The sequence below is a fragment of the Natator depressus genome, chromosome 13, assembly GCF_965152275.1.
Source record: "Natator depressus isolate rNatDep1 chromosome 13, rNatDep2.hap1, whole genome shotgun sequence".
In the NCBI taxonomy this organism is placed as follows: domain Eukaryota; kingdom Metazoa; phylum Chordata; order Testudines; family Cheloniidae; genus Natator; species Natator depressus.
The window spans coordinates 24,152,411-24,179,669 of NC_134246.1; positions in this window are offsets into that span (position 1 = coordinate 24,152,411).

Consider the following 27,259-nt stretch of genomic DNA (forward strand, 5'->3'; position numbering starts at 1 on the left):
CCCCTTCCCCAAGGTTCCACCCTCAATCCTCCTCTTCCCACCCTTGCTCCGCCCCCTTCACCAAGGCCCCCCCCACCTGCCGCTCGCTGCCCTCTGCCTCCCCCAGTGCCTCCCACCAGTCACTGAACAGTTAAGCTGTGGCTGGTGGGTACTGAGCATCCACTATTTTTTTGCTGCGGGTGCTTGGGCCCCAGAGCACCCATAGAGTCGGCGCCTATGCCCTCATGGACTTTCTCCCTTCCTCCCCAACCTGTAGACTTCTGATAGAGTTCAACCATTGTCTCTACCTGGAAGGCTGTGCAGTGAAATAAGATGAAATCTGACTTCTGGTGGGGGAGCAGGATATGCTGTCTGGTTCCCTGTGATACAGAGACAGAACCAGTCACCCTCTGATGTGCAGAAACAACAGAGAAGAAAAACCATTCCATGCTTTGAAGTGTTTTAGTGGGGGATTTTTGGCAGTGGAACTAAAACATTGATATCTCTGCAATGGGAGCTCAGGCGTAGGACTATTCTAAAGCCCAGCAACTGGAGCGGAAATTTACAGGGGTTTGGAGTGTGGGCTGTACGTGCTTCTAGGTGTTCAAATGAGTGAACTTGGTGGCAGTGGAGTTGGAGATAAGCAGCACCTTGCTTTCACGCTGGCCAGGAAACACGAAATGGAGAGTCAGCAGCTGCTAAACGCACTGACTCTCCATTCCCAGAGCATTTGATGTAAAAATTAAACATCAGCAGCTGTTTGGGAGTGAATAGCTAGCAATTCCTCATCTGACAGAACAGCCCTGGAGGACTAGTAAACCCGAATCTGCTCCATGTGGTGACATTATCAGGCTGACACGGAGCCGAGCGGGGCAGAAGAGGCAGGGACAGGAAACATTATAATTAGGGATTTATTGATTGCATTTTTTTTTTTTTAAAATAAATGAAAGGTTTTGCTAGTGGAAATATGGCCTTCTAGGCAACCATTAGATTAGTCAGCCTGACAGAGGGTTGTGTTCCTCCTCCTGAGTGGAAGAAACCCGACGCTGCATCAGGGGATAGAAAAGCAGGAGGTGGCAGAAGCACAATTATGTGTATGAAGCTCAGAATTACTTAGCACTGCCTGCCTCAATCCTCCCTCCCTTCACTGCTTCAGCCTCTTCCAGTCCCGTTCCCCTCCCCCCAACCTCCGGTACAGTGCAATCAGGTTTGGATCCCAATTTACTTACGTATTTTAATAGCAAATTCAATTTACGTTACTCTGCTCCCAATATTCCATCCGATGATGAGCCCAGGCACTGATAAAAATGCATCCGCATTGCAGACATGGTGGGGGTGGTGTATAGTTGGAGGTTTTTACAGCTGGACAGAATTAGCTACAGTTTTGGACACCCAGGGCGGCCTGGGCGTCAGTTGTGGTTTTTGCAGCTAGGAGACATTCAAAGCTTTTGGTGCCAGAGAAGGGGAATGTACCCATTCTTTCCTTCCCCCTTTTGGCCAGGGACTCAGATGACTTTACATTTCAGAGAGAGGAAGGGAGTTGGTTAAATTCCAAATTCCCCACCCCAGCTAACTTTGACAACAGCTATTTACATCAGTGCATCCCTCCCCCCGTCCCAATATCTGCCACTCTGTCCAATGGTGATGAAGAATCTGGATGTTTTTGTTAAAATGGCTGGCAGAGAACAAATTAAAAATAGAGACATTGAAAGTATCCTCATTGGACTTCACAGCTAACACCCCGCTAAAGAAGAATAAGGCCATTCACACCCCTCGGAGCTCATGTTTCAGGCAGTTTGCAGACTCAGGCTGAGGTCACTGTTACACTCTGTTCACATATTGAAGTTTTTCTTTGTATCCATGACGTAGGCCAAACACTTTCCACCCAGGGTGTCCTGAACCTGTGATTAGGCACCTCAGTAAAAATGGCCTGATTGCCAGAGGTGCAGAATGCCCACAAACCCCATTGAAATCAATGGGAGCTGCAGGATGTTGGTGGTCTGTGTTAACCACTCCAGAACATGATATGTGGTGAAAGAAGAAGCCCTTAGAGCCCATTTTCTCTTCCCTTGTATATGAGGTAGCAGCAGAGTATTTTCTGGCTCAAGCTGTGTATGCCAAAAAGTTCTTTCTGGAGTCTCTGTTCACATCAGTGCATCCATGTTCTCTCCCCTGGGTGGCTGTGCTCATACATTTGATAGGGATCTCCTCAGTCCCCTGGGCAGTTGTGTTGATGTGCTTCAAGCCTGCTCATGAGTGTGCCTGGCTCCTCTCTCATAGGTGGATGAGTTCATAAACCTAGTCTCTCCTGTTTCTGTGTCTTTCCCCTCTCTCTCTCCTCTGTATCTGTATTCAGCAAGTGATCTTCCTCTTCCCCCCTTCCTCCCTCCCTCTTGGTGACAGCGTTCAGGACACAATCTCTCTCCATCAGCGTATCCCCAGGTTGTTGTGTTCATTACTTTATCTCCATCTCCATTATGAGTATCTCTCTCCTACTTCTAGGTGGCTATATTAGGTACCAGATGTCTCTCCAAATCCAGGCTACTGAAACAAAATAACCCCATTAAAGGATAGTATTTTTTTAACCTTTTGGTTCTGTAAGATCTGATTCCCCCTCCCCTCAGATGTTTTGATTAATAGGAGAGTAAATAATTCCTGCCAGATTTTCTGCTTTTCATATATATGTGTGGGACCAGATCCTCAGCTGATGTAAATCAGCCTAACTCCACTGAAGTCAAGTTGAGGCTCTGGACCTTAGTTAAATCTGTCTTGGGACAAGGCCTCTTGGGGGAGGCGGGTTTGGTCTGTAGAGAAATCATACATATCCATGACAGACCTTGGAGGTCCCTCCACTTCCCCTTATTATCCACCTCACCGCTTGCCAATGCACAGCCAAGAAGAGAAGGTGGTACAGAGGTAAGGTAGCTTTTGGCACCTTCCAGGAACAAAGGGTATCTTAGGAAAGCTGTAGAGCAGAAGGCCAGATGAGCAACATGCTGGGAGACAAATTCAGAGGTTATATCAATGGTGACCTAGTGGGGAGGCTGAGGGTGGAACAGGAGGAGCAGCCCAAAGGAGCGGGGAAGCATGTGCAACACAAAGCAAGCCTCTCTACTGCATTTTTCATTCTCCTGTTGGTTGCTTTCCCTGCTATATCCCCACTTCCAATCTGGCACGTCACTTATATCCATTCACAACATGGTGCTATCAGTCTGGAATGGATGTCACCATTTATGGGGATTCTGAGTTGGTCCCAGGTTAAAGTTGTCAAGAATTAATTCAGAGACACTTAGCTGAGATTTTTCTTTTCTCTTGAGTTAGTTGACAGAACTGAGACCAGCAAAAGTTGTGCTGGGTCAGATTTTTCCTTGCACAGGTAAGCAATGGAGAAGAGTATGCAAGTGGCCTACTTGTACCTGTTACATGGTCCCTGTGGCAGAATTGCATTCCTCCACTGACAAAGCACAGTAAAGGCACAAAATCAAAGTCCGATGGGAAAGGAATAGAATGGTGAACTAATGAAAATGTGGGTCATGGAAACTTCTTCAAAAGGACAGTGCAACAGACTAATAATTGCCAGAATGTGAGAGATCCGGTATCTCGTTCATGTGATAACAATTATCAGAAGAATAAGAAATAGCTTGCAATTAATGAACTCCTGTGCAGAAGATTAGAAGGAGGAATGGAAAGGGTAACATGGTAATTTTGGACCTATATTTAAAAGTATAGGACCTAGTAGTATCAGGGTAGAAAGAGGGTCAGAACTTCTGATGTAACACTGCCTTTTGTGGCACTGCCTTACTGGAAAATGTTCAAAGATTTGTACACGTCTCATGAAAGCATCATGCACTGAAAATGTAGGTGTGTCCTTAATGGAGCATGATCCTTGCATTAAACCTTGATTAATTGATCCTTGTATCATCCATTTAAAACCTTTGTACTTGAGTTGGTTTGGGCAGGTATGAACTGTTTCACCACTGGGGAAAAAGAAGACTTGTTCCAGGTGTACTGTTAGTGTGGGAGGCATAGGAATCTCTGTTGTAATTTTTTAAGGGGGAGTGCTGCAGTAAATCCCAAATAGTATTTCAGAAGGCATTTGCAGGCGCTCCAGTGAAGCTAGGCAAATGTTTCAATCCATTTATCAAAGAACATGCAGTTCTCATTTCAAGGCAGGTGAGGCATGATGATAACTTCTGAATGAAGAAACTCAGTTTTTATTGAGAGCATTTTTAAGTGAAGCAGCTATCAAAGGCTGAAATTGGCACAATATTTGTAAATTTGGTGTCGGTTCTTGGATGATTCCAGACTGGCTTTTTCTAAAGTTTATTATTGTTTCTCTCTTGACCCTTCCACTGAACGGTTTTTGTGCAAAATTAATGGATGCAAGTCACTAAACTGACTTGTGACTGATTTTGCTGTTTATATATTCTTTGCAGGGCAGTGGTGCGAAAACATATGCCAGAGATTATGGCCTTCACTTTACTCCCATTTGGGCTGCTTCATTGCCACATCAAGTGCTAAACTTTCTCTCTCATAGCTCAGGGGGCAGTGGTGAGCATGTAATTGCATAATTTACAAGATGGGGGAAAGCGAGAGGGGGAAAAAACGTTAAATGATCTCTTCCTCCCAAGCCTTAATGGAAATGAATCTAGGCTGTTAGCTAGCTCAGGAAGGCAATTACAGGGAAATAATCTAAACTGTTACTGAAGCGTTGATGAGGAGCATGCCAAACGTGATGGATGCTGGCTGCTATTTCCAGTTAATAATAATGCACTTTTTAAAAAGCTTGTGCTGCACATGTTTGTTCTTTTGTGTGTCTGTTACACACAGCCTATGGTGTTTGGCCCTGATTCCTGTTGCTGGAGTAGCTGCAACAGTGCAAGCTCCTTCTTTAGGCAGGCAAAGTCTCCGTAAGACAGAATTTGCATTGGCACATCTTAGTCCTGTTTCAAGCAGAGTTCAGCTGCATGAGCTGCAATAATGGTTTAGAGCAGGTTTGCCTCCTTACACTAGGAATTGCCTTCATGCAGTGACAAGGCCACTTGGCTGGCCACTTACGGCTGAAGTCCCTAGTGTAGACAAGGTCTAAAGATTCAGCTTAAAAAATTCACACACTTGGAAAAATGTAACCACTGTTTGTATCAAGCCTCTCCTTTTCTCAGCTCTCCCACTCCCTTTGCTGACCTCCCTGCTCAAGGGATGCAGGAGCCAGGTGCAATAAAATAAGAACTGACCCTGAGCGTTTAAAAGCAAAAGACACTAACCAAAACAACCCTGTTCCACGTTTGCAGTTTGGAAAGGGTAACACTTTTTTATTTCTTCCCTACTCTGCGCTTCTTGGTTTCAGCTGAAAGCAGAAGACAGGCTGGTGCAGTGTGTGAGTCTAGAGATATACAAGTGCTGAAGAGAAGAGACGCATGGGTTTTCGTAACTAAACAGCCCCTTCACTATTATAGCTCAGTTACAAGGAAAACATAGGGCTTTTATTCTCATTGACCCTATGGTCGATTCACACCACCCTGCCAATATAAAGGAGCTTCACGTTGAGTACATTTTAAGTCCTTTCCCACATCCGATGAAGTGAGCTGTAGCTCACGAAAGCTCATGCTCAAATAAATTGGTTAGTCTCTAAGGTGCCACAAGTCCTCCTTTTCTTTTTCCCACTGACAGAGTGGCACAAAGCAGTGGTTCTCAACCTTTTTGCAACCCAGTAAATAGCTTTAGTGCAAAAACCCACTAGCTTACTAAATATTTCATAACCACAGCATATAATATACACATTACCACACTCAGTAGTAAAGAAGTATACCTTGTGTACCATAGTGGTGGCCTCTGTCCCGGGGGCTGGCTGGGCTCAGTTTCCTGCTAGGGCATTGTGACCCTGGAGTTGCAGCACGGCTCAGGTTTGTCCCAGCCTCCTTTAAGGAGAGGTTGGGGGTGGGGGGGTGTCAGGCCAAATTTGTGTGAGAGGCATTACGTTCTGGTGCATGCAGCCCCAGTACCACTCAAATTTGGTCTGGTCACCCCCCCGCCCCCCGGCACCCATCATGATGACGGGGAGTGGCTGAGTCAAACCTGAGCAGCACGATGACCCTGTGTGTGAGGAACAGCGGGCCCAGCCAAAACAGGCCTATGGGACCAGAACCACAGGAGCCACCGCTGTGGGGGTAAATGTGTGGATGCCTCTGAACCTGCCCCAGACCCTCCTCCAAGGCCTCCCACCCCATCCCCAGAGGCAGGACCTGACTATGTCCCTCCCACTGGGCCTCCCACATGACCCTTTGACACATTCTAGCAACCCAGTTTTGGATAGCAACCTGCAGGTTGAAAACACTGGTGTAAAGGAGCCTTAATGTGAATGAGAATCAGGCCCAATGACTCTGCAGCACACAACTCCTACAAACTCAATCCTCCAGTTTCCTCTTTCCAACCTCATTTCCCTGAGGGCTAGGTCCTGTCTGATTATTTTTCTTAACACCAGGCCTTGTCAAACAATTGATTACAAGTAATATTCATTACTGACTAAGCCTCTGTTTGGTTAGTGAATCCATTACAAAGTGATCCAGACTCTTTGAGAATGTGTGAAGTTATTGGTAAGCATTTGCCAGTTAGTTCAGAAGAATAATTCTCTGCACATGGATTGTTTATGCAGTTTGTTTCAATTTGATAGTCCTCATTTGTACTATGTGGTTGGTCACCTAGGTCACATGGTATTCTATCTGCTCCATGAATGAATGACTTAATGCAGTAGAACAGGCACTGATTTAAAAAAGCACGGAAGTATATGCTTAATGTTAATTATGTGCTATAGTCCCATTCAATTCAATGGGATTTACGCATGTGCTTAGATTAAGTACATGCATAAATGTTTTCCTAAATTAGATCCATAATAAATAGTGAGTGAAGAACTTACTGATATAAATTTGTGGACAAATAATCACTCATGTTAAAAGCCCTGAAATGTCCAGATCTGCAAACAATTTTGTGAATACCACCTGTTTGTCCTAATCCATGTGAATTACAAATGATGTCACAGTGAATCACAACAAACTGAACTCAGTGCTTGTATTTGCAAATTGATTATTTCTTTCTACGCGCACAAATCTAACATACGCAACACTGGTCCTGCTGTCATCGACCAGTGTGCTGATCTTGCGTTATGTCTGATGCAGCAAACCACAGGAAGCATTGTAAATCTTGCAAGAAAGCCTCGCCTTCCAAAATTCAGAGCCAAAGATGTTTTCCAGCCCAAAAATGTTAGAATAATCTCAGACGAGCAATAAGAATAAACATTTTAAAACACGTATCTAAAAATGAACTGAACAAAACTTCCAAACAACACCTGTTGCAAAGGATTTGGTAATAAATCAGTCTGATGCAGGTTGACAAAACATTTTCCCCAACACATGGGTTTAGGCATATGTATTACACTAGTTATTGTATAAATAACTCCTCTCTATCTAATCACTAATAGTTACCTGGAAATTCATTCAGATGGGCGGGGGAATTAAAAGAAGAGGCCACTGAGAGCATTTCCAAAGGACTAATAGAATCGGATAGTGTCAGAAACTATTTTCAGAATGAGCAACACCAGTGGTGCATTAAAGACCATTAGAAATACATACTTTCCAGAGATTATTGCGAGTTACTGCACCAGTGGTCACAGGGGTATTAGATGATTATGAATGGGAGAAGAAGTGTCCATAAAAACCCAATGTGTTAAAATGTGGTCCATGCTAGCCCAATTTACATGCTGGTCAGTGAGTCTATGGGAGTCTACATTGATAAGTGGGTGTGATTCTAAGATGATGTGATACACATATGGGGGCAGAGGCTAGAAGAAATTGTAAATTACACCAAATTAGACTCCATATAGAGTCCCTTTAGACTCCCCTCTGAATTTTCAGTCAGTCCCTGGAGTCACACATCCCCCATCAGCACCTGCTTCTGAAAAAGAGTAATGAGGCCTAGCATCCATGTCTTTCTCAGTGGCTATCATGCATTCTCAGCATAGATAATCATCGACTCCAGTTTTCATTTCCAAGTCATCATTGCTACAAGTGGGGTGGAATAATTGTGCCATTAATGACAGCAATTTTGATTACAGGATGCAATTGTCATTACAATGGGAAGTCAATCAATGTGTTGTGAGAGGAAACCCGCTGGTGCTTTCCAATGGTCCTTGATTAAAAAGGAAGCTCTTGGCTATCTCCAAGCAGCAGGAAAGGAGACAGAGAGGATGGAGGTGAGACAGAATATGCCAGACTTTCAGCCCCAATGGGTTGCACCTCTCTCCTTTACATTAGTTTTATTGCACAACTCCCTCACTTCTTCAGTCAAAGGCCACCTTCCCTTCCTCTTAACCTTCCCCAATTTTTCAATTCCCAGCACAACCTCTTCCTCGAGCTGGGAACAGCTAGGAGGTTAGCAGACTGCTCTGAAGGACAGAGGATTTTTTTTTGCTGTTTATAACCCACAATCCACTTACATGGGCCTTTTGGCCACTTTCTAAGCACCATTATGTGATATCATGGCAAAAAAATTGAAGGTGTCACTGAGACCCAGGGTATAAATAGTTTTAAGCTCAAATTGGATCAGTTTTTAAAACATTGTTTTAGTCCATCAAGTCACCATCTTAAGTGAGGGCTTAACCACAAAATGTTCAGCTGCTCAATTCAGATAGGTACCCCAAATGTGGACACTTATACAAAATATCTGAAAACTGGGCTGAAAATTTCACAGAAACAGGTGATCTCCTGATACATCAGGGCTTTTCCCTCCCATCCCAGGCAGAACCAGGAAGGAAATATTAGATACTTGTAAGTTAACTTAAGTCTTCTGAACAACAAGAGTAGTTTAGCTTGAGTTTAGGATGCTCATGTGGGTGTTTTTTCTTATTGAATTTGAGCCATTTCACTCAGAACTAAAATTGCTGGGGTTGGGGTTGGGTTAGTGGAGGGATTTTTCAAAAGTGCTCAATCTTCCGAAGTTGGGTACCTACAGTGAGTCACCTAAATCTATAATGAGGCATCTAACATGTGGCCTGATTTTTCTGAGGTGCCAAGCTTCCATAATCCTCCTTTCCTTTCAACAGGCAGCACCTCTGGAAATCAGGTCGGGTATTCAGTTACCTAAATATACTTCCCTGTATGCATGTATGATCAGCCACACTGGCCTGCCTCAAGAAACAGAAGAGCCATAAGGAAAAAGTAAAAGACTTAGTTTCTCAACCAGTTTCATATTACATGAAACATGGCTTGATTAATGGTTATAGGTTTCAGGTACTTGCTGCTCTGTGTCCCGTATATCTTACCTCCTTAAATGGGCTCTGAATACTAATGAATTAGGCCTTCTGGGCCTCCTAGATTGAGCTCAAGGCTTTAGATCTCTCAGCTTTATTCAAGAATATAAGGCAGGATTTACTATGTCAAATGAGACCACTGGTGTCATAAATATAAAGGGAAGGGTAAGCACCTTTAAAATCCCTCCTGGCCAGAGGAAAAGCCCTTTCACCTGTAAAGGGTTAAGAAGCTAGGATAACCTCGCTGGCACCTGTGGCCAATGAGGAGACAAAATACTTTCAAAGCTGGAGGGGGGAGAAACAAAGGGTCTGGGTCTGCCTGTGTGATGCTTTTGCCTGGGACAGAACAGGAATGGAGTCTTAGAATTTAGTAAGTAATCTAGCTAGATATGCGTTAAATTATGATTTCTTTAAATGGCTGAGAAAATAAGCTGTGCTGAATGGAATGGATATTCCTGTCTTTTTGTAACTTAAGGTTTTGCCTAGAGGGATTTTCTATGTTTTGAATCTAATTACCCTGTAAGGTATTTACCATCCTGATTTTACAGAGGTGAGTCTTTTTACTTTTTCTTCTATTAAAATTCTTCTTGTAAGAAACTGAATGCTTTTTTCATTGTTCTTAAGATCCAAGGGTTTGGGTCTGTGTTCACCTATGCAAATTGGTGAGGATTTTTATCAAACCTTCCCCAGGAAGGGGGGGTGTAAGGTTTTGGTGAGGATTTTGGGGGGAAAGACGTTTCCAAATGACTCTTTCCCAATAATAAACCTGGTTAGACGTTTGGTGGTGGCAGCGGAAGTCCAAGGGCAAAAGGTAAAATAGTTTGTACCTTGGGGAGGTTTTAACCTAAGCTGGTAAAAGTAAGCTTAGGAGGTTTTCATGCAGGTCCCCACATCTGTACCCTAGAGTTCAGAGTGGGGAAGGAGCCTTGACAACTGGTATATTTTGATGTACCACTAGTGCAGTGGTTCTCAACCTATTTACCATTGTGGCTGCATAGACAGCTCTTTATGTGTTACATGGGCCACATCCATGCAATATATATACTACCTGCATGGCCCTGAGGATGTCACATGGGCCGCAGCAGTATGCTGATTGGGCCGCAGGCTGAGAACCACTTCACTAGTGCATCGAAATAGGTGTCCTGTCTGTGGCAGAGGCTAATATTCCCTGCTTTAGAGATAGAGGACCTCTCTCCAGTCCTGCATCGTGTATCCAAACAATATTGTGGAAAATGGATGCCCTCTAGAATCAGGAAAATTCTTTGTTTGGTGTGAGAGTTAGCTGCTATTTTTATTTTGGTATGGCCGGATTTAGGTGGAGATGTTGTTTGGTTTTGGTGACCGGTGCTATGGAGCAATCACTTTGTTACGTTCTTTATTAATGGGCTGAATTGGATGTGTTGCAGGATAGGTGCTATGTAAGAGAGTGGCCTGGTGCTGTATCATCTTAATTATACATACACCAGAGTCAGGGCAAACAATACAAGGGTGAAAATAAACTTAAAATGGTGAGTCAAAGTAAATGAGCTCTGTTGCATGTTTGCAGGACCCTTCACTGCTATGTGATCCCATCTGTAAACTATTAAACCCTTCTCCCCTTTGGTAGCCCTGCTAATGCATCCACCTTTTTAGCTTGGTAAACATGGGATGAGGCTACAAGGTAAACACTCAGATACAATTGTCATAAGAACAAATAAAAAATCTTTCAGGCTCTCATGATTTCAGAAATAATTACATGCCTCTGGTAACACGTCTCCGGCTGTTTTTCTATACCCTTTCATTAACCAATGTGACAAAGCAACCCACTCATTGCTAAAATACTCTTTGAAAAAGCATTCACTCATGGGTTAGAGTTGATAGCTAGAATGCAAAGAGGTGGCATCTTTCCTTATTAATAATGCACTAGTTATAATTACATGGGGGTGTGGATTGCAGCAGATCACAGACAAATTCATTAAAGTTTGAAAACATGGGCCAGAGGTATTTCAGCTCAGCCGTACTGGGCAGTGTGATGGAGACAATGGATGTCACATGTCTGTGCTGCACCAGAATTGCCACAGGCTAAGATAATAGAGAACAGTTCTGGTACTAGGTGTCCAGGTGGCTGCATAGGATCTGAAACTAGCTGTTGAAAAGGATAGGGTTGGAACGTCTCTTGGGGCTCTCTCCCAATGTCAGGAATAAAATCACATACAGTAACTCAGAGGTCCATATGGATACCAATGCAGAGGTACTTTACTTTGTGAAATGTACATTGGCTTAATCCATCTGGCTAATTCAGAACCATAGTGTTCGAGAGACAGTGTTTGAGAGGTAGCTCCATGTTTGCTCCAATTTCCTTTTTTAAGTTTTTGTTATCTTTGTGGAAAAATGCTTTAAAATTTTATAAGGTTAAAACCAACAGGGTTCTATTGAAATTGTGCTAAGATTCTATAGAATTTGATAGAGGATGAGAATTTATGGTCCTAAAACTATCTAGGCACTTATATGGCCCCCAGTACCATAGTGTCTGAGCACCTCACCATTTTTACAGTATTTATCCTCCAACACCCCTGTGAGATAAGGAAATGTTGTTATTGCCATTTAACAGATAGGGGACTGAGGGGCTGAGAGACAAAGCGTACACCTGCACTGCATATATACACCCACAGCTGGCCCATGCCAGCTGACTCAGGCTTGTGGGGCTTGGACTAAGGGGCTGTTTAATTGCAGTGTAGACATTCAGCCTCGGGACTCTGGGACCCTCCCACTTCTCAGAGTTCTGTAGCTGCAAATGTCTAATTGCAATGTAGACATACCCTAAATGACCTACCCAAGAGGAGAGACACAATTTGTGGCAGAGCAGAGAATGGACGCTGAGTCTTTGGAGTCCCAGGGTAGTGCCTTGCACACTGAGAGGATGTTTTTGGAGAACTATTCACAACTCCAAAATCTCTTTCTTGAGTGGTAACAGCTAATTTAGACCTCATCATTTTGTGTGTCGAGTTAGGAATATATTTTCCAATGTGCATTACTTTGCATGTATCAGCATTGAATTTCATCTGCCAGTTTGTTGTCCAGTCCCCTAGTTTTGTGAGATCCCTTTGTAGATCTTCGCAGTCTGCTTTGGACTTAACTCTCTTGAGTAGTTTTATATCATCTGCAAACTTTGCCACCTCACTGTTTACCCCTTTTTTCCAGACCCCTTATGAATATGTTGAACAGCACTGGTCCAAGTACAGATCCCTGAGGGACACTGCTATTTACCATTTTCCCATTCTGAAAAATAGAGATGGTCCCTTCAAATTAGAGTTGAAATATATTGGTAGGACAATAGAGGGAAATTTGTACTGCCATGCTTAGTGCCAGCTAACCATTATGACTCATCAAATGCATGATCATAGTCTCTCCCTCCTACACCCTTCCCTGCTTAAAAAAATCTCAAATTTTCAATATTGTAGCAGGTTCCAGGTTTCAAGACCCTGTGTAGAGATGCAAGTTTCTTTTTAAGCTGATTCATTCTGATGTCAGGTCAGGTGGACGCCTATTAGGTCTAGTTCTCCCTTGAATCTTGCTAAGAATCATGCTGTCTTACATCAGCAGTGAAATGAGTTTGGCAGTCCTAGTCAAATCCTACCTTTCCACTTCCCTACCCATAGCTCAGGCTTTGTCCAGACTGTCCCATAATGTGACTATGGGGGTGTAAAATGCAGAATACACCAAGGCGTTGTGCTGTAACTGTCCCAACTAGATGCTGCTGCCATGTACCCACTTTGCATTAACGTAATCCTCTTTCAAACTGGACTATGTTAACCCAAACTAGGTACCTTTTAGTTCGCACCAGCAGTGTCCCCACATGGACCATTAGACTAGCCAGAGGTGTAGTAGTTAATGTAAAAAGAGTTCCGGAAGGGATAAAAACCTTAGGCTTCAGGGCTTAAATCAGTTTTGAACTCTTGGGGACTGGGATGAGACCTTCAAGAGCGGCAGATTGTCCCCAATCTGCCTACTATGAGATTCTTGCACCTTCCTCTGAAGCATCCAGCCCTGACCACTGCCTGAGACAGGATACTGGGTGAGCTGGACCTTGGGTGTGATCCAGTCTGGCAATTTCTGTGTTCCTATGAGAGGTTTTGAATCAAAATACATCACCCCATGGACCCAGCAGCCCTCCCTTCCCACAGTGACCTTCCAGCGGTATTCAGAGACGCTGGAATACAAAAGGGTTGAGCTCCACCACCCCATCTTTTTCAGCAGAAAAGAAATCCAGCTCTTTAAAAAGTTTCTGATCTTTCCATTTGAACAGGAAAACTGATGCATAGTCTGAAAGAATAAAGCAGGAGGTTGAATAGAAACATCAAATATCAGTATGAAAAAGAGAAGAAAGGACATGGTGAGTGTTTGATCTGTTCTGTAGTGATGCCCACCCTGCAGTACTAATTCTTTCCTGTGCTCCACTCCCAGGTGCAGAGCAGTGCTACAGCATTTGACAAATTCCCACTCCCTCCTACATTTTCCCACTGCAGTTCAGCACTGTGTCCAAGTCACTGGTTTTTTCTTTGTCATTAATTCTGCACTGATGGTTAGTCCATTGGCTCATACCCAAACCTCTACAGTGAGAGCCTACTTCATTAATTTTATATATATTGTGATATGTCACATTTATCACGTACCTCTGGCCACCTCACCTGAATGCTGCCCACTAACACAACAGTATTACTTCTACTTCTGACAGCCAGATCTCTGAACTCCTTTTAAACAGCTGTCATTTTTTAAAAGGAGTGACCCTCTCACAAACATGCTTCCTTCTTTCCCCTGCCAGATATGGAATTTGGCACCCCCCGCCCAAATTAAACTGATCCAAGAAAGTATTGGCCTGCTGCCAGGCAGTAGCAGGTGTCTGGGCCTTGCAAGTCAGCTCCCCACTAGAGGAGAAATCAGTGATGCAGTGTCTGCTTTTATCCACACTATATACATCAGTTCTTGAACAGAGGTGGTCACTAACAGCATGTAGCCTCCAGTCCCCTCTTTCAGCTCAAGCACCAGTTCCTAAGAAGCAGCTTTGCTCTAAGACTTTACTCTGGTTAGAGAGAATAAGGCAGAGATCAAACTCTCTTGCTCTTTGCCACAGCTTCCTTAAAAAGAAACTATATCCCAAAACTAATAGTGCAGCCTTTCTTCAGAGACTGTACACAGTGTACAGGCTACCATAAACAGACTGTAAGCCTATGGGCTTTTTTTTATATACACGAGGGCACTCAGGAAAGTTCATCTGAATGAACTAAAGCTGTGAATTTAAAGCAGATTAGTTATTACAGTGAGCCCTGGTCAGGAAACTCTTATTCAGAATTAAAGTGTCCTTGGGTCACAGAGTTTAAGGTCAGAAGGGTCCACCAGTCATCCAGTCTGACCACCTCTATAACACAGGCCACCAACAGCACCTGGCAGACACACACTCAACCCAGAATTAGACTGAAGTATTACAGCCCACGGGAGCTTAAACAGTGCTGTGCCATGGGCAGTAAATAAGAGGGACCAAGGTGCACCAACACTTGGGGCCCCTGCAATGGCAGGGAAATGATTAAGTGAGCTTGTAATGGGGTATACTGTCTCTTTAAGAGTAGAGGGGTCCAGAAGACCTCATTCCCAGGAGCTGGACTGAACAAAGGCCCAGGCAATGGCCTTCTAGCAGATGGGGGATCTCAGGGAATTAGGCGTTGAAAGGGGGGGAACATCTTTTGTCTGATAGGAAATCCATTTATCTGCCTTTTCTGTGATACAGAATCTAAGAACATATTTTCAATATACAAGTGCAACTCCTTACACAGTGTCTGTACATACATTTCACAATGATTGTGTGACCCTGGCTTTCATTTATGGCTTCACATGGCTTTCTTTGGTGAACCAGAATGTACATGCCAGAATCAGGATATTCTTGTAATCCCCTTGCCAGTTGACACTGAGGGGGTTTCTGGGTCACAATGACCTGCACCTCCAGGCTGCCAAGAAAGGTGACTGCCCCTGCAAGTCACTGCCAATCTGACCCAGTGGAAAATTCCTTTCCAACTCCAAATATGGTGACCAGTTAGCACGTGAGCAAGTACCAGCAGAGGAGAGAGAATCCTTGGTGCCACCTCAGAGCACTGGCTCTCCCTGTCCAATAACCCATCTCCAGCTGTGGCCATCTGTGATGCTTCAAAGGAAGGAAGGAAACAAACCACAATACACTGGGGGATTGTGGGGGGGAGGAGGGAGCGGGAAGGTGCCTTCCTGACCCCTACAGCTGACCATCTGAATCCCTGAAGCATGAGCTTTAGGAACAGAAGGCATAAACCAGCCTTAATTATGTTTAGTTTAATTCTCTTTGGAAACACACTGGCAAAGGTAGCTCTGGTGTGCCCTGATGAACCAAGTTATCTTTGAAGTGCCAGTGTTTGACTGTGCAGAAGTGGTGGCAGGAATTGTGGTGTGTGGGAAATGATTTTCCTGTCCTAAGAAAAAAACTGAGATTAAAAAAGAATATTCCCATTCAAGATTGGGACAAAACCAAGACCTTTCCATGGTGGCTTTTTTTTTGGGGGGGGGGGGGGAAGAGTAGGGGCAGTGATGGAGAGTGAAAGAGACAGAGAGATCAGATTAGCCAATAGTCTAGCGGTCAGAGTGTTCACCTGACTCTGCCTGAGCTGGAACGAGGATTTAAATAGTGTCTTCCAGGTGAGCGCGCTCACCACAAGACTATTGGCTAATCTGAGGTGTTGGTTCCTCTGTGGTTTTGACCAGAAATGCCATCCTGGACATGAGAAACCTCTTACGATGAACATTTCGTTGAATCTCGTACATACCTATGAAAAGTTTCAGGTGCGATGAATCAGTGTTTTCTAACGAAAAAACACCTTGTCAAAAAATTCCCAACTAGCTCTACCCAGGAACCAACAGTGAAGGGGTTAGTCCAGGGCTAAGTTGCAAGCCCCTCTTCTGTGTTATCCTCTTCTTTGTCCTAAAAGTTAATACTTTCTTTATAAAAAAAAAAAAAAAGAGAGAGAGAGAGGATGGATAGACCCGTGTGAGTGTGTGTTTAACGGATTAAGTTAAAAACAATCTTTATCGCTTCATTTAACTAAAGCATTTTTCCAGACAAGTTCCTCTGCTCGAATGTTCCTTCTAATTACCATTTTCCCTTTACAATATGTTGTGGCATGCTGCTCAGGAGAAAGCTCATAGCGAGAGAGAGCACCGGGGTTTCGAAGGAAATATGTCCTGGCTATTAGAAAGTTCAATGAAGCGCTGACTTTTTATATCCTCAAGTAGGGATGGGTGAAACGGTCCAGAAGAAAATACCCCCAGCGGAGCACCGGTGTGGGGGCTGTGAAAACCTTAGAGTCTCAACGGTTTTTTAAGGTTTCTCCATCAGCTGCAAAATGTGGTGTGCGGGGTTAGGGGGTGAGTTGTTGGTTTGTTTTTATTTTTTCCCACTGTCCAGTTTTTATTCTAACTGGACTGGCCCCAGCGGTGGAGTTTTGTTGGGATGTAAAATTATAGACACTGTCACAGACACATCCAGTCTGATGGCTTCATGCCCTGACCCAGGGTAGCTCTGCTCTGCTGTCTGGGCATACGGGGCCCAACCTCACTCAGGAGAAATGAATTTGGAGTAACCCCGATTTCCTTTCATCCCCAGCCATTCACAGCTGTTAATTTAACAGTTTAGTGCTTCCATCTTCCACAGACAGTGGCGACTGCTCCCATGCCTTGGACGATGCAGCATCGTTTCCAGCATAGCAGCAACAGGACCTCAAGGACTGGGATGCCTGCACGCCAGTGAACAGGAACGGGCTCAGTAGTGGATTGAGAGGCACTTTCTAAAATTACCCTAGTTACTATAAGCTCTAGTGTGACTCCACCAGCCAGAACCCTATGGGGAGGAAGGACTAAGGGGAGAACCATGCAAGCAGGGCCATCTGGATGCCAGTGCAGTGGAGGAGCAGGCATAATGCCGCAGCAGTCCTGGAGGGAGCACATAGGAGAGGCAATTGTAATTAAAGATGCCCTGGAATTGTGGACTGGTCTGTATCTCTGTGTCAAGAAGAACATTACATTTTCCGTACTCGAACATACCAAAGCTGTATGTAGTCCCAGATCCTGTCCCTAATGGTGACAATAACTACATGCTTCAGAGGAAAGAGTAAAACTCCTGTAAGGTATCTAATTGTGCAGTATCATGGGAGGCAATTGATTCCCATGTTATGCCTTCCCAAGGACTGATGATCCTTATAGCCTTGAGGCCACATCCTGAAGTCCTTACCAAACAAAGACCACTCCTGAGCCAACGCCTACTGAAATCAATAAGATTCTTTTTATTGACTTCAGCGGCAGATTTTTTGCCCATAGTTGATAGAAAGATGGCTATTTTTGTCTTCCTGTCTCTATAAACTTGTCAGGTCTATTGTCTATGCCAGTGTGAAGCGCTCTGAAAGCTTATTATTTTTAATTACAGTATTTATTTACTTTTGGGGTCACAAGTCCTTTTATTTCACAAGAAGGAGTTCATTCTTTAACACAGATACTGTTTTCCTAACACACTGCGTTTTCCATTTCAAACACCAACCTACACGTACCACACGCTGCTCTCCCTTTCAGCACATCCATTATACTGCTCTGTCATTTTGCAATATTGTGCACCCCGCCTCCAAAAAAATAAAATGCCCTTTCACTTTATCCGGGTTTCAGTATTAGTCATGACTTTTTTAGTTTCTCCTAATTATAAGCCTTTTTACAGACCTTTGGAAAAAAATTGTGTGTGCAATGAATTGTTACTTGGTTCAGCCATCAGAAACCTATTTCAGTTTGGGGGATTGTGTAAAGGTTGTCTTGAGTATAATTCTAGGTTTTGTACTCATCTAGGATGATTATAGGATAAGTGTACTAATCTTTCTGTTCTGGACATCTGGGTCTTAATATGTGTGTGCATACACACACATGTATACATGCACACTGTACCATATAAGTGAATGCTATAGCGAGTGCTACTGAGAAAAGACCACATCTTTAAATGAAACCCTCAGACATATCTGCTAGCCTCCGCTCTGCTCTAGCTGGCTATGTGAGATTCTGGCACTATCAAAACTGAACCTGTACCAAGCTTGTGTTTGAGAGTTGAATTGTTTGCATGGAAACATTACATGACACAGTAATGAGAACCTGCTGTAAGCCCCGTCTCTGCTGACCTTTGCAGCTCCGAACCCACCTTCCCAAAGTGGAGGATACCATTTGTTCCCTGCACCCTCAGCACCCATCCAGTACTGCTCTCAGAACCTGCTCTCTGATTTGGCCTCCAACTTGGATTCCAAGCCCTGCTCCAACCACACATGCTGCCACCTAGGTGCCACCTCTGCTTCATTTTGAACATGCATTTTGGGTGCTTCATCACCATGCTCTGCCTACCTAATAGACGTGACTATTTTGTGCAGCCTGGGCACAAGTAACGCCCAACGTTCTCCAGAGAGTGCCTAGGGGACATGGGCATGTCCTCTGGTAGGAGGGCTCTGATATCTTTGAATGTTCATGTATCCTCTGCTTTGATTGGTGGGGCACTCAGTGCCTTAGAATGCTGATGTGTTGCCTGTGGTGACTGGTGTGATAGTTATTAGTGCTTTATAATCCCCCGATACGTGAATTTGCTGGTCTCCATCTTAGCCCTTAGACGGGACTTTCATTGCCCACAACACGAAACATAAAAACCCAAACCAACATCAACATACACTTTAGCTCTGCCTTATAGGGAGCCATATCTGGAAAAGCTGGGTCAGGATAGTATGAATTGGTAAGAGCTCGGGCTAGTTCAGTAGGAGGTTCAGCTGCAAAACATTTTCCGTGAATATTGTCTCAGGAAATCCATGTGGACTCTACTGGTGGTTGGGGAGCTGCTGTACTGAGATGAAATAATTTTAGGAACGCGGTATGTGACTTGGTCAGTAAGGTAAAGTTCTTGTGTAACTGTGGTTGGTTATCAGAATTTCCTGTGTGACTAACGCTATGAGAAAATTGTAGAGTTGTTGTTCAAAATTTGTGGCCACGCTTTGTTAAAGTTGCAGTTTTGCTGCCGGCAGTTCAAGGACCATAAAAGATAGCGGGGCGGGGGGCAGATGTTGGACCATGCCTCTTACTTTGTAACTGACTAGATGTCATGTTGGCGGCAGCAGGGTCCTTTACCCTCCAACAGGGGCTGGATAACCCCTTCCCATTTCTCCTCTCTCCAGGGCAGAGTGGGGGCTGGATCCGAGCTCTTGTGCCCTAGAGCCAGACCTAGTTCATGGGCAGCTGGTGGCCTTGTAGGGGAGCTGGCACAGTCGAGGCTCCCCTGTCCCAGCCCTGTGCCCTGTAGCAGGCACAAGTCCCAGCCCCCCTCACCAGGGCCTCTCCATTATTGAGGAATGGTGCTTGGGGGAACCGTGAGCAGTGGTGAGGAAGGGTTTGGGGATGTAGGGCTATGGGGAGTGAAGGGAGAGTTTTGGCAGGATGATGTTTTATGGCGGTTGTGTAATGGGGTGGGGTTATTTGGGGCAATGGGTGTTGGTGTGGTGGGGAGGTGGGATGAGTGGGGGGCTGTGGCAGGAGGAGGTTTTGTGTGGTTAAGGTTTATTTGGCAAGTGGGGGCTTTGGGTTTATTTGGGGGTGCATTTATTTGGGGATCAGGTAGTACGGGCTGGATGGGTTTAAGCAGGTGCAGGGTGGGGCGTATTTGGGGGTTTTGGTGGGGGCTGTGAGTGGGGCTGAGGGGAGCTGTGAGTTTGGAGGGTTGTGGCAGGAGGTTATTTGGGGGTCTGTGGCAGTTGGTGGGGGGGGGGGTCTGGGAAGGCAGGGAGCTGTGTGGCAGTGCCAGTGGCTGCAGTTGGCTATTGCTGTGTCTGGCACCCTCCTCCACAGCCCCCTTCTCCCTCTTCTGTCCTCATGTCTGCTTGCTGGCACCAGCCCCAGCTCTGCTCAAAAGCACCATCACCAGGGACAGGGCTAGGGCTGGTTGTCTGTACCCTGCCTGCACTTGGGACAGACTCTGCCCACAGCACCATGCCAGGGCCCCGTGGACTCCCCTGGCCACCTGCTGCTGGGCTCTGGGGACTCTCCCGACTCATCAGCAGTGAGCCAGCTCAGCACCACGCTGCCCCTGGTGGTGCCAGAGGTGGGGCTTTCCCTGCCAAATTGGGGTGTGCACGTGGATGGGGGACCGATTCAGATGGGGGGGGCTGCACCCCCTTTAGCCCTAGTTACCCACTGCCTGTGGTGAGCCCCCTGGGGAGCCCAATCTTGAGCTGCTGGGTCCTCAACCACATCCTCCTCCTCGCCCATGGCTGCCACTGTGTGTGCCAGGTCACAACACTGCTCACTGAAATTTGGCCGGTCTGATGCTTCATTGTGACAGAGGGGTGGCCAGGCCAGTTCTGAAGGAGTGGCATTTCAACCTCACGCACAGGGTTGTAACACCATTCACTGAATTTTTTTTTTGCAAGAATGACAACACTGCAATAATAATAAAGCAGCACATTTATGTATTTACAGGATCAGGGCTGAATGCAAGAGATTTGAGAGCTTATTGCCCACCAAAACCAGTTTTTCAGTTTAATATGAAATATTTCCCCCCGTAAAGTGACTCGTCCAGGCAGTGGGAGTATTGCTTGTCTATGGAATGCAGTGTTTGGCCCTATATATATCTGGCCAAATGCTGCAGTCCACACACACACACACACAAACAAATAAATCATTTTTAACAATTACTGCCATATGTTGTATGTTTGTACAGGTTTGTATAGTGCCTCGCACAATGGAGCCCTGACTTGGTTGTCTTTTAGTTACTACTTCAATATAAATGTTAAATAATAATTTAACAGTCTCATAGGTTATGTTCATTATATTATCAAATATTTATAGTCATAATATTTTGGCTAAGGCACATAAGGTTGTTGGTCAAAAGAAAACTCCCAGAGTAAATTTTTTTCAGGTCCAGAACAGTGTTCTGATAGGGCATGACATAAATTTGAAATTCGGAGTTAAAAATGTATTGTGGCTTTTAAGTCACTTTATTATATTGCCTTTATCAAGTACATATTTTAGTCTTGTGGAGTGAAAGTAGAATTAAAAAAATGCCAGAGACTCTTCTGTTTACTTAATTTTAAGGTTTTTTTTTCTATGCTTAAAAGTGGTAATGATAACTAAAGAGGTAACACGTCCATTGTGGCAGCAGGGAGATGAGCCTAAATGGATGTTGCTTGATTTTTAATGTTAACATTTAAGCAGACTTTTGTTCTGCCTTTTGGTATCTTTACAAGCGAGCTGTTTTTTGTTTTTTGGTTTGTTACCCCTTTTTCTGCAGGGAAGATGGATTAAAAATACAGCAAAAGATTTCAGTGTTGAGATTTTAGGTTTTAATAAATAGAGTTTCATTTTGTTTGGCTTTTCTTTTATATTCACTTCTCTTCATTGCCAGGAACTGGAGGGTGACAAATGACTATGTGAAGGGATGAGAGAGAGCGCGTTTCCACAGTGACATTTAAATTGGAATCCATGTTTGATGGCATCCAGATGATTTAAATACATGTCATCAATACAAAGTTATAAAGGGAAGATTTTTAAAATACTCTAGCTTCCTTTATTGTTGCCTTAACACATACGTGGAGAACGCTTTGATCCATGGAGTCTTTGTAAATAAGCTGCAGAGGTTGTCATTTGAGGCCTTTACTGTAAATTGTGTTCCTAAGGTGAGATGAACAATGGGTCTGCAAATCATTATTGCAATATTAACAACTGTCTGTGCAAACAGAACTGTCAGTGTTAAAATCACTCCTCATAGTAAGCACTCCTGCCCCCCCTCCCCCACCATGTTCAGGTTTACTTTGAAGTACAGGGTCATGGTGTGTCACCGTCACATAATGCAGAAAGCAAAAACATACTGGCAGCAAAAATGTTTATTCTTTCTCTCACCTTGTACAGGGAGCATAAGAGGATGCTACCACCCATCCAAATGAAGGTGTCCTCAACCTTACTGAAATCAAGGAAATTATCTACTGCAATCAGTTCCAGTCTCACCCTCTATCAGATTTCTCAGGAAGTTCTACTTCACCCTCTGATGTTATTTTCTAGCATCTCCATCAAAATTGAGGAGTGTTCCTTTAATAGCCTCTCTCTTTTCTGGTAGAGGTGAGCTTGAATCAAATCCATGGATATGAGCACACCCTGAAACTTTGGACGCAAATGTCTTGTCTTCAACTTGAATTACTGGAGAAGGAGAAAAAAAAATTAAGTGAGAGAGAGACACACGGTGAGTGTTTTTGCTCCATGATAGTACACCCAAAAAACCAGACCTCCAAATTGAAAATATCCAGTGCTGTTGGCAGAGAAGTGACATGACAAACCTCTGAGCTGCCTTGTGGTACATGATACGCTATGGGATGTGTGACCTTCAGTAGATTCACTGGTTCAGTTCAGAGAAGAATGCAGAAGTGTAGATGTTTCTCTGAACTTTTTTTGAACTGTTCACACCACTTGAATCTGTGAAATTAGCCTGGAAATTTCACGAGAAGAGACTTTCCCATGCAATATCTGGTACAGTCACGCTGGAAATACTGATAGAAGAGCTTTTCTTTTTTGTGGTATTTTAGCATATGTTCTGCTTTTACCCTCTCCCCCACCACAACCAAACAGTGCAGAGGTTTTGGAAAATGTGGGGTTTGGAAAAAATATTTGTGAAAATTTTTTCTAACCTCTATAAATCTTTGGTTTGGATTTGAATTTAGGGTCAAGTTTCTGTATTGGCTGTGACTAGATTACCGTTAGATGTGGCATGTTATATATTTAACACCAGAGCTGTTCCAAAAATGAGCAAACAATTTTACAAAACAAAAAACACACCTTTTCTTTTTGCCAAAAAGTGAGTTGAATTTTCAAAATGTAAAAATATTCAACAGCCAGTTCTGTTTAACATCCTAAATCCATTCTTCCCCTGTATCCCCATTACTGAAATGCTTGTCTGCACCTTGGCCATCTCCCTTCTTCATTACTTTCTGCTTTGCCTATTTCAGACTCTTGATTTTTGCTTCTCCCCTGGCTCCTAGGCAGTCACTGCTAGCCTCATCTTTGTTTACCAACCCTATCTTTGAATCTAGTCATTGGTTTCTTGCCTCTTATTGTATCAGACTTACATTACTCACTATTACCTGCACAATCCAGCCGTCCCTAAATTTGTTGTTGTTCATTACATTTTTGTTCCCCATACTCTTTCCAGCCCTTTTGCCTTTCTAATCCCTCAATGTCTTTGTCCCATTCTCAGCTTCATACCCCCTCATGCTGCCTCACTATCCTTTGAACACACTCCTTTACTTTCCACCAGTAGCCAAAGCATTTTGTCCCCTCTCCTTCCAATTTCTCTTTAAATTCCCCACAATCCTTCCTGCCCCATCCTGCGTCTTCCCATACCTTTACTGTTACCCGGTGTCTTTTGTAGTGGTTTTGTTTGCCTTGTCTAACTTAGATAGAAGGATCTGTGGGACATGAAGCCAATCTTATTGCAGGCTACCGACACGGTGGGGACCCCCAATGGAAATGAGGAATTTCTGGTCTCTAGGACTGTACCTCAGCATCACCACTGGAATTCATTTCTTCTCATGTCTGAGACAGACTTGATATACTCCACCAGTCTTCAGTTTTCCAATTAGTAGCAATGTGTAGCGTGGTTGTGGTTGTGAGATGCCTCCTTGTCTCTGTAGCAGGGTGGTCAGCCCGCTCCAGCTCAGAAAGGGTTAAAAGCCAGCCCTTGGAGAGGGCTGGGGCTGAGAGCCAATAAGAAAAGGCTGATTGGGAAGGCAGCCACAGCTGGGGCCATGCTCAATTAGGAGACAGCTGGCCCTATAAAAGGGCTGTGAATCAGCAGCTGAGTCAGTCTCTCTAGCTCTGGAGAGAGAAGGACCTGGCTGCCTGGGAGAGAAAGGTACCTGAGGTAGAGCAGTGCTGGGGAAAGGCAAGAGGAGCTCCAGCTTGGCAACTCCCCAGGCTGAGGCAGCTGGTCCGGCCCCCTTGCTGATGATGAGTGGTTTACAGATTGCAGTCTGCCCCAGTGAGTGGGGCTAGATGATGACTGGCAGTAGCCACTGAGGCAAGGTGGGGATAGGGGGTTGGGGGTTTCCCTGGGAGGGGAGATCCAGAGTGTGGGGGTACTGCTGGGACAGAACCCCAGGGTAAAGGGGCACCGTGGTCCGGGAGGGACATGGGGGAATGAGGTCAGCAGAAGGCACTCTGGAAGCTGAAGAGCTAATTCCCAAGAGTCCTCACTTCGCTACAGTCTCCTTTCATGGAAGGGTTCTTTTTGATGGAGATGAATTCACTGTTGCATAGCAGAGGCAACTGGAACCAGTGCAGGCCATCTAGATTAAGGTGGAAGCAAAATCTGCCTGAGTGGAATGAGGGAGGATCCTGGAATCTTTGGATCCAAGTTCCATGGATAGAAGGTTCTGGGGTGAGGATTTGATTCTGCCATAAGGCAAGGAGAGCAGTAGATGGTCCGGTCTAGTAGCACACAGGTAATTGGTGGAGTCTGGCAGCTGGCTGGTCTGCCTTACTTTGGAGGAAAGCTGTAATAAGCCAGCAGATAGCACCTAAGTGCAGACAGCCAAATCCTGGATGATCAATGGCCTAGGGAGCAAGAAGCTGGAGAATGTGGGAAGGTGCTGGATGGTAGGGGTGCCATCTTGGCTGCAGTGTGTGTATTGGGTAGGGGGCTTCTGTGAAAGGAAGGAAGACTGTGTTGCTCTAGGTTCAGGCATGTGTGAGCCTGGGGTAAGGACTGTGGTGGACACTGCTAGACTGGAGCTGATTGTGAGCACTGTGGATTCATACTGTCTGGTGTCCCAATGGCAGGTGATGGCAGAGGAGCAATGTACCCCCAAAGGCTAGCATATCTCAGCTCTGTGTGGGATTAGAGGCCTGGGGGGATGGCAAGGTGAAGGTTTGGGGCAACTCTGGAGGTAGGGGAAAGGATTGTGCTATTGTTTCACTGTTGCTGTTGAATTTCAGCCCGTTGGTCACCATCCATTCCCTTGTCTAATAATATTTCATATAAATGGTTGCAAAACTCCTGTGTGTGTAATTAGGTTTTATGTCTGGGGTTTCCAGATAAGCAAAGGGAACAAATGCCTGACCCACAGAGGACTATGTACATCCTCACTGCCTTAGGACATCTACCAGTACCGGTGTTCAGCACGGTGAGAGAGTGGCACGACACGATTTAATCAGGAATGGGAGGAAGACCAGAGTTAGTCTGAGAGGGCGAGTCCAAACTGGGATGAGCTGATAGGAAGAGTCTGTTTAGAGAAGGGGAGAAGCAGAGGAACCCCAAAGAGCCTTAATCTACAGTAGCGGAACATATGTGAGTGCTGCTGGGAGGGAAACATAGGAAATAACTTCAGAGCAGTTGGGTGAGGGATTCATAGATTCCAAGGCCAGAAGGGACCACTGTGATCATCTGGTCTGCCCTCCTGTCTAGCACGTGCCGGCGAACCCACCTGCATCAAGCTTATAACTTCTGTTTGATCTGTAGTTTCTCTTTAGAAAGATACGTAGTCCCGAGTTAGACTCCAAGTGATAGAGAATCTGCCACATCCCTGGGCAAATTGTTTCAAAGGTTAATTACCCTTTCTGTGAAAAATTCATGCCTTATTTCCAGTCTGAAATAATTGTCCATCTTCAGCTTCCAACTGTTGTCTCTCACTATGCCTTTTTCTGCTAGATTAAAGGGTCACCCACTATTGGAAATCTCGTCACCATGTAGGTATTTGTAGACCGTGATCAAGTCACCTCTTATCTTTCTCTTGGATAAACAAATTAACTAACCTATTAGAGTCAATAGGGAGTCATGCAGCTCAAACCCCAAGCAACTCTCTTTAGTAATCAGTCCTTCAGCACAGCAGAATTTGCTTACTGTTCCAAGCTTTCCCCAGCCATGCAGATGTTGTTCTGAATGCAGCAGAGGGGGTGGTTTATGAATACAGTCGTGAGCCTGAAACTATTACCTACTTGTCTCAGAGCTGTGGAGCCCGGTGATGGTTGTGGAACAAAACAATAGGTCACAAGGTGAAATGATTCAGAATAACAGTTCAAATAAGGAAAGATTAAGCCAGATCAGAGAAAATAAGGACCAGTCTGAACACATCTGCCCAGACCTTAGACTGAACTAAAAGACTTAACCTTTGCTAAGGGTCAGGAAATCTTCCTCCCGCTCCTCACTTTCTCATGCCTCTGAGCATCTTGATTCTGGATAATAATAATTATTAATTACTTTGTGGAATCTCCAGTAGCGCCAACCTCAAGCGTTCAAAAATGAGTGGCTTAAAAATCATGAGATTTTTAATAAATAAATATTGGGTTCTCTTTATCTAGTTTCTGACCATTTAGTTTCATGTTTTCCAGCTTTTCTTTGTAGCCATGAAGGCTAGCAATTAACTGAAAGAGAGAATCTCATTCAAATCTCTCGATTACAGGAGCTAGGGCTTTACTTAATATACCAACAATTGGGAGGCTTATGCTCAAATTAAGATTTCCAGACCAGATGTGCTGAGCCAAGGGGTGAAGATAGTCCAGTTAAGCATCCAAACATTGCGGTCTTTACCTGGCCTGAAACCCAGCTTCTATTTTAAATTCATCCATGTGTAGTCCAAAGGCACCAGGAGCCACAGATTCAAGAAATGCAAAGGGGAATGCATGAAAGGTTAATAGATGCTGATGTGGGAGTAACCAGCGCTGTCAGGGAGCGATTAAGCTGCCGAATAATCTTCCACCTAGAGCTGTCAGGGCAGCATCTAATGTTTCATTCAAAGACACCGCGCTACATTCCTGATGAGTAAATGACAGAGAAGATTTCAATTAGAGCTATGCTGGGACTGAAATACTGACACATCCTGATGGTTTACTCTAAGTTCTCCTGCTGTTCCCTCAGGGATGCCGACCCATTAATAACACACT